We start from the raw sequence: 11,322 nt of genomic DNA, 5'->3' as shown, positions 1-11,322 counted from the left end.
CTGATTGTTAAATCAGCATCAGAGCAGGACAAAAATTAGTTTATTTAGAATTTCTGTGCAGCTGGTGACAGAATTTGTCATTTTAAGCATAGATTGCTGCCAATAGGATAATAGCTAGTGCCAGATTTGCTTAATGCATGCTGTATGTTTCTGAGTTGACTCCTATCATGGTTGACAACAAAAATTACATCATCCTATATTTCTAAGTAACATAGAATAAATGACCTCATAAAAGAAAATGCACAAGGTACAGAAATATTCAGGAACAATGACATCACTTGCAGTTTAGACTTTCGAGTATGTGGAAGCTCGAATCAAGTTTAGTGTGTTGAATTGACGTTGCCATAATAAAACCTTTTTCTCTTCAGAGAGAACATCTGAAGACTGAAGTGGTAAGATATTAGATGATTTTAGGAAAGTCGATATGTCAGTTCAATTACTTAGCTGTCTAAATCTCAAAATATTCACATTAAGAGGTAATACCTAAGTCATTTGTTTTTTGAAATGGAGCATAATTGCCAGAAGTATATTTGGAAAGTTTACCACCTAAGAGCATTTCTCAGGCCTTTGGTTTTTTTAATTACCATAAATGATAGCTATACTAAAAATGGTTTATTTACTCAATATTAATTCATTTGATCAATTTGCTAATTAGTTATCAGCTAAAATATGCAGGAATCCCTAGAAGTGCAGCTTCTGAGAATTTAGGAGAATTGCTGTTTTCCTCTTCTAAAGTTATGAAGTCGTCAAACACAAGTATTTAGGATGTAGCAACTGCTCTTTCTGAGGTTTCTTATTTCTCAGGTAGAACTTCAGGGGCACAGCTCTGGTTGCGTACATACAGGTGTACCCTTGGAGGTTAGCCAGGCTATTCTGCCGAACTCCAGAGGGGATGGACCTTCGTCAGGTCCTGTGGGGTGCCTGGAAGCTCTGTGTGGCTCTGTTGGAGTACCCCAGGCACATCACATCGCTCTGGGTGCTTATGTTAGGCAGCCGAACCCGTCTTCAAGGGCCTCATTTCTGCCAGTTAGGATGTTCAGTCAGGAGGTGAAAAACAGGTGCGAAATAAGGCTTCTCTTTCCCATTTCAGAAGATGCTGAAGCAAGTCTTACAAAAAGGAACAATGATCTGACAGGGACTTACTACCCAGTCCCTCTCCTTGCACTTTTATATGCACAGTTTCCATGTCTTGTAATGTTGAGGCTGTGCTGAAATTTGCTGCTCATTGCTACAGGGCTTTTGCTGTGATAGAAACAAATGTTTGGACATGCTCTGTACTTAATTTTTTACTTCTATTTGCAAGGAATCAAGTAGGGTAATACTTTGATTCTTCTTGAGGGGAGACTAATCCTGTCAAGTACTACGGAAAATATTTGCATAGTTGGCAAGTCTGATTTTTTTTTTTCCTGGATGCTTTTTCAGTGCAATTTTTCACTTTCTTCTATTTTCAAAAAAGGTCATTTAAAAACTGTAACATAACATGTGTTTAAAACAGAACAGTCAGTTTGATTCCAGATACCTCGTTGTGGAGTTTTCAACCTGAACAAAAAATCAGTTAATTGGGAAAAATCTGTGAAGTCTGCAGGCCAGTCTTTCTAGTGTTATCTTTTGTCATTTGATTTTGTAAGCTGCTTGTATGTGCAATGCTTGTTTGTTTTATAAGTGCAGCAAACAAAAAAAGTGCAGCAAATGTGTTATGTTAGAGGATTCTTTATGGATCCTGGGCATCTTAAAAAATATTTTTGGTGCAATACAAAACTACCTATAACAGTAATAAATCCGTATACATTTTCCTGTAACCCAGGTGTAGCATTGGAAAAAGTCATCAATTATTTATATAGTTTTGTAAGTGTAGATGTTTTGTTCAGAGGTCAGTTTAGAGTGGTCCCACTGAAAGTGGTAGGTGTTGGTTCTCTCGAGTGGATTTGCCAGGACTTCACTCCATGTGTTTTTGTTCCTTTGAGGAGTGTGGGAAGGCTGCGCAGTGTGAGCTGAAGGTCTTCAGGGCTGGTTTTCAGGGTTGTGTCCATGTTACTGCTGTTCCCGCAGCTGTCTAAAACATGAAGTGAACCAGTAAACGTGGCTGTGAGTGCAGACAGATGCATGTGGAGGACAAATGGTTGCCTGTAGGCTGGCTTTCTCCTACTCCTGAATCTTTGATGTGTGATTTGAAGTAACCAGTTTGAAGTGGCTGTTGCAGTTTCTGCATAATTTGATCAGTTAAGTCATAAGAAATGTTTTCTTTGTGTCTACAGGAACACCGGTGTACTCAGTAGCCTGGGGACCTGATTCTGAAAAGGTTCTCTATACTTCAGGAAAGCAGCTGATTATTAAACCTCTCCAACCAAATGTTAAAGTTTTACAGGTATCATTAATACATTAAGGTCTCACTTCCCATGTGAAAACTCTTTTCAGTTATCTATAGCTTTGCCAAACATTGAACGTTTGTGCTAAAATTTTCCAGGCAGTGTGCATGTGGCTCTTTTTTTCTGTCCACCTCCTATTTCAACTAAAACTTCCTTTTTTAAGAGAGAGAGAGAAAGTATTTACAAAAAGGGAAATGCTTAATCACATGCCTGAAGAATATCCACAATAGAAATTGTCAAATAATTTTTAATTTACAGAAATGAACAAAGAGGAAGCAGAAAGATGCAAGAGCCTTTCCATTTGTTAGAAAAAGGCTGAAAGATACAGCAGCAATCCTCTGGAACGTTCTTTTCGTGCAGATTGTTAGGCTTTCATTCGGCCTTGTTCCAGGCTGTCTTTAATTTATTCTTCTACAGAAGAGAATAAGCCCGTGCATTTATATTGTTGGAAACCTTGATCTACACTGGAGTGTGTGAATACTACTAAATGATAATTAATGATAAGTATTAAACATAGAAATTCTCAGACTTGTTGCATTTATGTTTTTGTTTTGTTTTTCTGTTTCAGTGGAAAGCCCACGATGGCCTTATTTTAAAAACTGACTGGAACTCAGTCAATGAACTTATTCTTTCTGCAGGTGAAGACTGTAAATACAAGGTGTGTACTGGTTAACTTCTTCGGGGAAACTAAATTATCAAAAACATATTTGTAGGCATTCTGAAGTTTTCTAATCTTAATAACACTGAGAAGCTCAAAATTAAATGAGAAGGCTTTCAGTTTTCAAGAAAAACTTGTTACCTATTTACATTATTTTTAAGCCTCACTCTGTCTAGTAGCATAAAATTAGAAGTGTGTCTGAAAAAGTATGCTAGAACAAAAATTAGTAAAACGCAATTGAAATAAACTCCTACAGGAAAATACGTAGAACTATAAAAATGAGTACTTGGAATAATGTAACCTATGACATATTTGACATATCTGAAAGGAGTAATGACAAAATTAGAGGAGGTAAAGCCACTGCAAATGACTTGACGCTACTAATTGACTTCTTGGTCTTCTAGTGGTTACAGTCAGTGAGAAAATCTGTTTGGTCTAGAAATTTGAGGAGTACCTTGCATTTTTGGGAAGCAAGTGCAAATAAAATAAACCTTGTCGTTATGTTACAGACTTACAGTAAAGTACAGGAAACAAAACTCATTATTTCAAAATATTTTATATAGAGAATAATGTAATATTTGCCATAGCAGCAAAGTCAAGTCCATTGCATTAAACTAACCAATATTGATTAGGAGCAGCCTATAATGAAAGATGAACTATAATACGATGTGTGTTTTTTTTTTTTCCAGTTACACAACAATACACTAAAGTAACTAGGAGACTGTATTTCTGTAACTTTTGTAATTGTGAGGGTTAGCTCTAGAATATGTAGAGGTGCACTCAAGGTGTGGTCATATAACATTTTTAATATATTTTTTTAAGGTATGGGACAGTTATGGGCATCTGCTGTACAGCTCACAGCCCCATGAATATCCTATAACATCCATTGCTTGGTCTGGGGATGGAGAATTATTTGCTGTGGGGTCTTTTCATACTTTACGTCTATGTGATAAAACTGGGGTAAGTAATAATGCTGAGAAATGGCAGATGTAGAACTGTGCAAATTTATTGATAATACAGTAAATATTCCTGGGGTTATACTTCTTGATCTTCCTAGCTGCACATCTAAATATGTTCTGGTAGGTAAAAATTCTTTAAATAATATTGTCTTTCAGGACATTACACTTTTCTGGTTTTGTTTGCTCGTTTGTTTGTTTGCTTGCTTTTTTTTACATATTTTTCCTTTAAAACTGTAAGAATTTACAAGCATATCCTGTAAGGCTATAATGAAATGCTACTAACTGTAAAAAGTAAGTAGTGAATGACAATGAGCTGTCTTAAAAAAGGAGATAAAAGAACAATGTCCATGGGAAAAAAAAAAAAGAATAAAATTTCCTATGCATATGTTATTTAGCTTATTTTTCCTTAAAAAATTCTAAGAATTGACAGGCATATTTTATAAGATCACAAAATGCAATTGTCAGACATCAGAAATGATAACGCTAAAGCAGTAGTAAAAGAGGAGCTAAGAGAACATTTATGATTTTGTTTCTAGTGGATGGACAGGGCATAATTATTCTAGCTAAGATATACTTTAATCCTCTCATCTGAGCTTCTCTATTACTACCTGACTGTAGAATAACAGAAGAAAGACGCACCTAAAGGAGCTAACTCTCGTTTTGTTGTTGTCGTTTGCTTTTTTTTTCTGACTTGCAGCTTTACTCCGAGTTTGCTGTTGCTGACCTAGTATTTTTTTTTCTTCCAACTTGGTCTCCAATTAAAATTAATGTGGTTTCATCTGCCTTCGCTGGTATTCTAAAAAAGTTAGCCCAAAGCACAGATTGACCTGATTGTCTCTGTGGATTTCCTGTGGTTCTGCATCTTTTTGTTCAGACTCGAATTGCATCAAACCTTGCCGGTTTGGGACTTTCATTGACCCATTGACCCCTCTTTTGTTGTTGCATTCATTGCACTTTTGCTCAGGTTGGGAAAGCAGCGTTTGCTGTGGTGTCTGGGGCATCCTCAGTACCTCGGGTTTTTCCCTGCTGTGAACTGGGACGGCACGTTTCAGGTAGCTTTACATTCATGAGAACAGCCTTTAAAAATTGTACGAGAAGAGGCATGCAGGGTAGGATCTCTGAGTCTTCGTATTTCACTTTCTGTACCGATTCTGATTTTGGTAATCTTAACTAAAAAAAATAAATGTAATTGAGGCCTTTAAATTTGAAGCGGGGATTGCTTCAATTTTCTGTGCCTTTCCCTCTTGCTTTGAGAAATTCCTCGTGCTACTTAATCTGTATAAGTAAAATTTGTGTATAGTTGTCTTGAAGGAAAACACCTCACATGCAATTTTCTTCTGGAAAGCATTACTCTGCAGATTTTTTGTTTAATATGCTTCATTTATATCTGATTTTTTCAGATATTTATGTTAAGGAGATTTTTTTTATCACCTATGTGTTAAAAGCACACTAGAAAGTTCAGAAGAGTAAAGTTGAGTTATTAACTTGTGCAAACGAGAACAGGTAACGTTCACATAGGTTTAAAAAAAAAAGGGACTGAAGTAGGTATAAAAAATATAGAAGTAAAAAAGATATTTCCTGTCTCTTTGGTATATGTTTTGAGAACAAATATACTGTGAGAAGTTTCCTTTTATCACCTCACATTTCACGTGGATTATACAAAGCAGAGAAAATGCATATTAAACAGTGCAAACATTGTTACAACAGATTACAATTTCCATCGTGTAATGTTTTTCATCATTGAAACTATTCTTTTAAAAGAAGGTATATCTTACTGTTAGATTTCTCTGCCTGTGTTTTGTTCAGAGTTAAATACTGCCTCTCTGAAGAAAATGGATAAATACTCTGTGCATGCAATCATAACGATTGTGCGGTCACCTCTCAACTGTCAGATGGTGGGACATTCAGATAGCTGTTCACAGTCTCTACCGCCAGTGGGGACATCATTTCTTCTCCCTGGCATCCTTCTGGTCGGGTTAATGTTAGGCGTGGAGAGTGTGGCATTGTCTTTTTGACTGCCCCCAAACGTTTTTTCCTAGGCAAAGTGGATAAGAGGATTTGTCTCCATTTAATATGCCACGTAACTCTATTTAAAATGTAATTAAAGCAGTAACCTGCTCTGTTGCCTTTCCATCTCCCTATATAAATATGCCATTGTAGAAGTGTTTCTATACATATAGCATATTTTGCAGCCAAATAAATTATATTTATGCTAGTACAATTACATCTGTGTTGGTCTATGTTATGTAACACAGTGCTTTAAACAACCAGACTAGCCGTTACCACTAGTATTCTTCCTCAAAGAGCACTTTAAACCGTGCTCTCTTCTTTCACAAGCCACTTTCTGCCTCCTTTCTGAGTACTGGGATTACGGAGCTAATTAGCAAATGGTAAACTGAAATACATATGCTCTTTGTGGGTGATGCCAACAATTTAAATAACATTTTGCAACTCAACATAGATTTAAGCTTAAGTGTGACGAAGGCTGATGTACTGGAAAAGGAAGACAAATACTAGATTTTTTTTTCTGCCATCTTGTAGGCTGTTTTTATACGCTTTGTTTCTGATCCCCCAGGGCATTACTGTTTTTCTTGCTAGCCATTATATAATCTAATTTATTGTAAGTACAGTTGAAACTCCTAACTAACTAAAAATGAGTAATTTTTTAATCAGTATATAATAATAAGTCTGTTATGTGGACTTTAAAAAATGTAGATAGGTTTATTTTTTTCACAAAATTAAGAGCTCTTTACCTGGTTTATTTCTCAACTCTCAAAGAAATAAAGGCATGTACAGTAGCTAGTGCCAGATGTTTTTCTCTATTTAGCAGCTAGCAAATGATAAATTATTATCTTCAAAGTCGTGACTTTTAATGAAAGTTTCTTTTCCTGACATTAAATGTAAATAGTTACTAAAGAACTAGCTTTGCTAGTAATGGGAGAAAAGGAAGAATGATTCACATACCACCAGAGTGATGGAGTTTGAAGAGAACCAGACCTGGCTTTTACTGGTCAACATAGACATTTTTATTATGTCTGATGTAATGGAGCTATATTGGCAAATTGCTCCTTAGGGAGCCATCAGGCGATATATATACATTAACTCTTCTCTAGCATATGTGTTCAGTTTTGGGACATAATTAAATTAACTTCTGTTAGTGATATGTTCTTTCTCCTATTCTTTTTTTCTTCCTGGATACTTTGTTCTGGCAGCTGTACGTTAAGAAAGAAAACTAAAAATATAACAGTAACTCTTAGAAAAGTTTATTTCTTCATTTAAAAATCACCTTTGCTCTTGATAGCTTGTTTATTAAAATAAATTATTATGGCTACCGTACAGAATAACAAGACAAAATATATTTTACTGTTGGAATTTGTTGTCTGCCCTAAGTGTCCTGTGTGATCATTATCCTGTAGAGGCTACTAAGATTAATTTTAAGGCATAAATATCGAAATGTAATGCTGGATGTGTTGATAGATAGACTTGAACCTCCTGGTGTTCACAGCTTTTTCCGAATCTAATCACTTGATGGAGGGCGATGCTTAAAAAGTTTCATTTATGTAAGCTATTTCCTGTGGCTCTGCGTGCTTCCCTTGACATTACTGATCAGGTCAAAATATTTACACAGTAAGAGATGGTAAGAATGACTGAAATCCACTGATTTCCTCCTTCTCCACTCCACTCCCACATAAGTGCCTAGAAAATGGACCCTACCCATACTGCTCCTAAGACAGGTTGTGTCGTGAATGGCTTTGGAGAGTAGGATAATAATATAAAAACCACAGTAATAAAATTTGAGGGAACATTGCCTAATATCTGTAGAAATAAAGGAAAAAATATCTGCAAGTGTAACAGCTATTCCTCACCCCATTTAAAGCAAGTGGAAGTATGGTGCTATGGCTCTGTTGAGCTCTGTTGTTACGTGGTTCTTTTCAGCTTTTTTCCCAAGAAGACAAATATAATGAGAGTTATTGCATTATTTGTTGCATTATTTGATATCCAGAATTGGTTATATGTTAAATAGTTAGCGGTGTTCTTTTTTTCCTTATTTTTTAAACTATTGATAAATGAGGGGAAATAAAAGCATCTAAGGATTTTAAACTACAGTGTGTAGCAGGTATCTACAGGAGAAGCTTTGAAAATAATTTAAGATTTATCTTTAAAACCATGATTCCCATTCAGGAGAGTGAATTGATGTGACTATTGTAAATTAACATTATAATATGTCCTTTATATACCATTAGATATTAGACTAATTACAAAAAAGATGGCAAGATTTTGAAAGTGGCTGTATACAATGCATGTGTTTTCATACTATTCAGAATTGTCCTATAGACAGCACTATAAAAATCACCGCAAATCTGTTTTCCTATAGAGTTACAATGCGCTTTGAACCATTACATTTAGTCTTGCTTCACACCGATATGCATTTGGCACTGTAGCAAAAAAGTTTTTGTGTTTTTTCTTGTGAACTGTCTCTATTTCATACTACCTTTATTAATACAATCAAGAAGCTGAATTCTTTGTAGCTCAATAAAATAAAAAAATTTACAGATGGTTTCCCATGGAGTTATGTTGCTGACCAATTCTTTCCAAACTGACATATTTTAATTTATTAGAATTGGCTAATGTGACTTCTGGAAGAAAATGAAAACATGTGGATTGTCTATGGAAGTAATAAATCTATATAAAGAATTTACATCAATATTTCATTTTCTAAGGTTAAGAAAGTTATATGGGACAGTTTGTCATCCTATTTTTAGTTTCTTCCTGCGGGTCCAATAATTACAGATGAGCTTGCCTTGGGGATTTCAGGAGAATTTTTGGAAAGCAGCATAATACCTCCCCTAGGAGTACTGGCTAGTCGTTTTTTTTTTTTTTTGATAATTAACTTTAATTACTAGAGCTAAGTCAACAAATGTTTGAGAAGGCAACAGGAACCCTTCTAGCCCTGTGCTTTTCTTCAAAGTCCACACGTTGAGGAAAGTTTCCTCCTTCTCAGGTAGTAAATTGCTGTATATCCACCCGTAGCTCGGATTCCTTACCACCAGTTATGCATGTTGTCTGTGGTCTGTAGGATCTTCTGTGGATGCTGGTGGTGTGGGAGGTTGGAAGCCTGATGAGGGTGTTTTTGATACAATAAGCTTTATTGTTTTATACTCAGTAAAATAAGGGTGGAGTCATATAGAGACATAGGCATCCTACAAGCTAGGTCTGTATGTGTATGAATATTCAGGTGCTTCTAAAGCGTCCGAGTATAGATTTGCTTTGGATAATTGATTTTATAATCTGTAATATTTGACGTGCCTTCTGTTATATGATAAAATTAATAGGCATTTTCTGAAGCGAAGCTTCCAGGCAGTTTTGCACTAAAACATCACTTGCCAGCTTAATGGGCATGCAGACTGCAATAAGTTTTTGAGGTATCAGCTACCAGTGCACTAATGTGAATTCCCCAGCAGGGGCACGTGCCAGACTGGTCCTTCACTTTAAAACTAAACAAGTAAAAGTTCTTATTAGCAGGACCTGAGCCTTTGTGCAGATGTCAGCCCGGTCGGGCTGTGTGGGGCCAAGAGCGTGTGGTTTCCTCTTGGTCCTTTCTGCTCTATGAATCCTGGAATGGTCTGCAGGGGAGATCGTGTGTTTTCTTTTTGTAAACAAAGGCAAAATTAGCAAAGATGATAGTTAAAGCCAGCTGATTAGGTATGTTGTGCAGAATTCTGACTTCATGGGAGGCTCAGCAGTATCAGCTTTAGTTCAGCTTGTGTCAGTGCTCACTGCACCAAGCTCTGCGCACTTGTAAAGAGACCCTGAACAGAGACCAGCCAGGAACAACGAACCATCCACGGTTGACATTAGTATTATTTTTATTATTTAAAATATAACAGAATGCTCTTTCTTCATTATGTTTCTTTTCAATGTATTTATGCACTGGTATTATGTGGATAACCATTCTTAACTTACTGCACTCAGTCCAGAAATAATAACTAACTCGATCCCTTCATATTGAGTCTTGATCTATCAATATTATGCATTTGAAAGGCTATCCTTGTTCCTCTGAATTTGCTCATTAAATTGACCCACGTCTCAAGAGCCTACTTCCGTTTCCATTTCTGGAAGTCAGACAATACTCAATGGCTGCAGTGCTTCATCTATTTTTACTACATTGTGTAATCAGAAAAGGGAAGCTTAAGTTATTGCTTTTAGGTATTCATTTAGTATAATGAAACTTCTATAACTACTGGTTTTGTTCTTCAGGGTAGTTCATTGAATTCAATAAAGAAGTAATTATGACACAGGAGAAGTATAAGCCGAAGAGTAATACCACAGGATAATATTGCAGCATTTTCAGACAATGTTGGAAGAACATTCGTACAGTCATCGATACAGTCATAGCCATATCCTGATTTTTTTTAACTCAGTGTATTGAGGAGATGCATAACAGTTTGTAGAAATTGTTTCTATATTGCAAATGCAGAGATAAATTATCTTTATTTATCGGAGCTTTTGTGTGCATGATGTATCAGACATCTCAGGGAGTATGGATCACAGGAGTGCTCTGAATTACATCAGGTGCTTCCTGAAAGGAATAGGAATAGAACTTTCTAACTGTTTATATTTTTAAAAATGTATATATTTTAGGTTGTAATCTGGAAACATGTTACTAAGTGTTTGAAATACCTGAAAGAAAAGCAGACTTTTGTCTTATAAAGAGGTAATTTGGGAAATGTATTCTCTTTCAGAGGTGCAGTCTATCTGCTCTGCATAAAAAAGTTAGCCCTACAGCCAGATGCTTCAAGCTCCATGATGTGGTTCTTAGTTGATGGCTTGAAGCCTTTATCTTGACGTAAATGGCCTTAGAAAAAAAACTCTTGTCTGCTTGAGAAGATCCTAATACCCAGCTCTGAAATAGCGCTTCTTCACACTCTTTTCAGACCACATCTGGCCAGCTGTGAAAAATGTCTCAGATGTAGGAGGACTTGTAGAGCATTCTGAGTGTGCTTGTTGCAATCATTGCGTGGCCCTACAACTCAAGAGCTTACTCATTCCCCATGTAAGGATGTCAGACACAAATTAAAGATATGCTTTTAATTACTATGGAGTGTCTCATACAGAGCTCATCCTGTTGAGGCAGAAGAGTAAGTTACGGACTTTTCTCAAAAAAGAAAAAAAAAAAAAGGAAAAGTAAAAAGCAATTACCTTCCCCAACTGCAGATTATATAGGCAGTGAATGGTGTGTCTGAGCCAAGAGGCATGGAAGCTGAAAACCTTAAAATTGAGTGCTTGAAATTGGAAAGTCAGTCAGTGCTGACATTGTCTTTCACTTGCCTTGTGTGCC

The 11,322-nt window shown here is 36.2% G+C and overlaps 1 pseudogene; it reads left to right on the top strand.

Moving 5' to 3' along the window:
• Nucleotides 1-2,225: 2,225 nt before the first annotated feature.
• LOC118253120 (intraflagellar transport protein 80 homolog) overlaps nt 2,226-11,322 on the top strand; it is a 28,061-nt pseudogene continuing 18,964 nt past the window's right edge.

Source organism: Cygnus atratus, unplaced genomic scaffold (genome assembly GCF_013377495.2).
Source record: "Cygnus atratus isolate AKBS03 ecotype Queensland, Australia unplaced genomic scaffold, CAtr_DNAZoo_HiC_assembly HiC_scaffold_66, whole genome shotgun sequence".
Classification (NCBI taxonomy): domain Eukaryota; kingdom Metazoa; phylum Chordata; class Aves; order Anseriformes; family Anatidae; genus Cygnus; species Cygnus atratus.
This window is presented reverse-complemented; position numbering and strand designations above follow the sequence as displayed.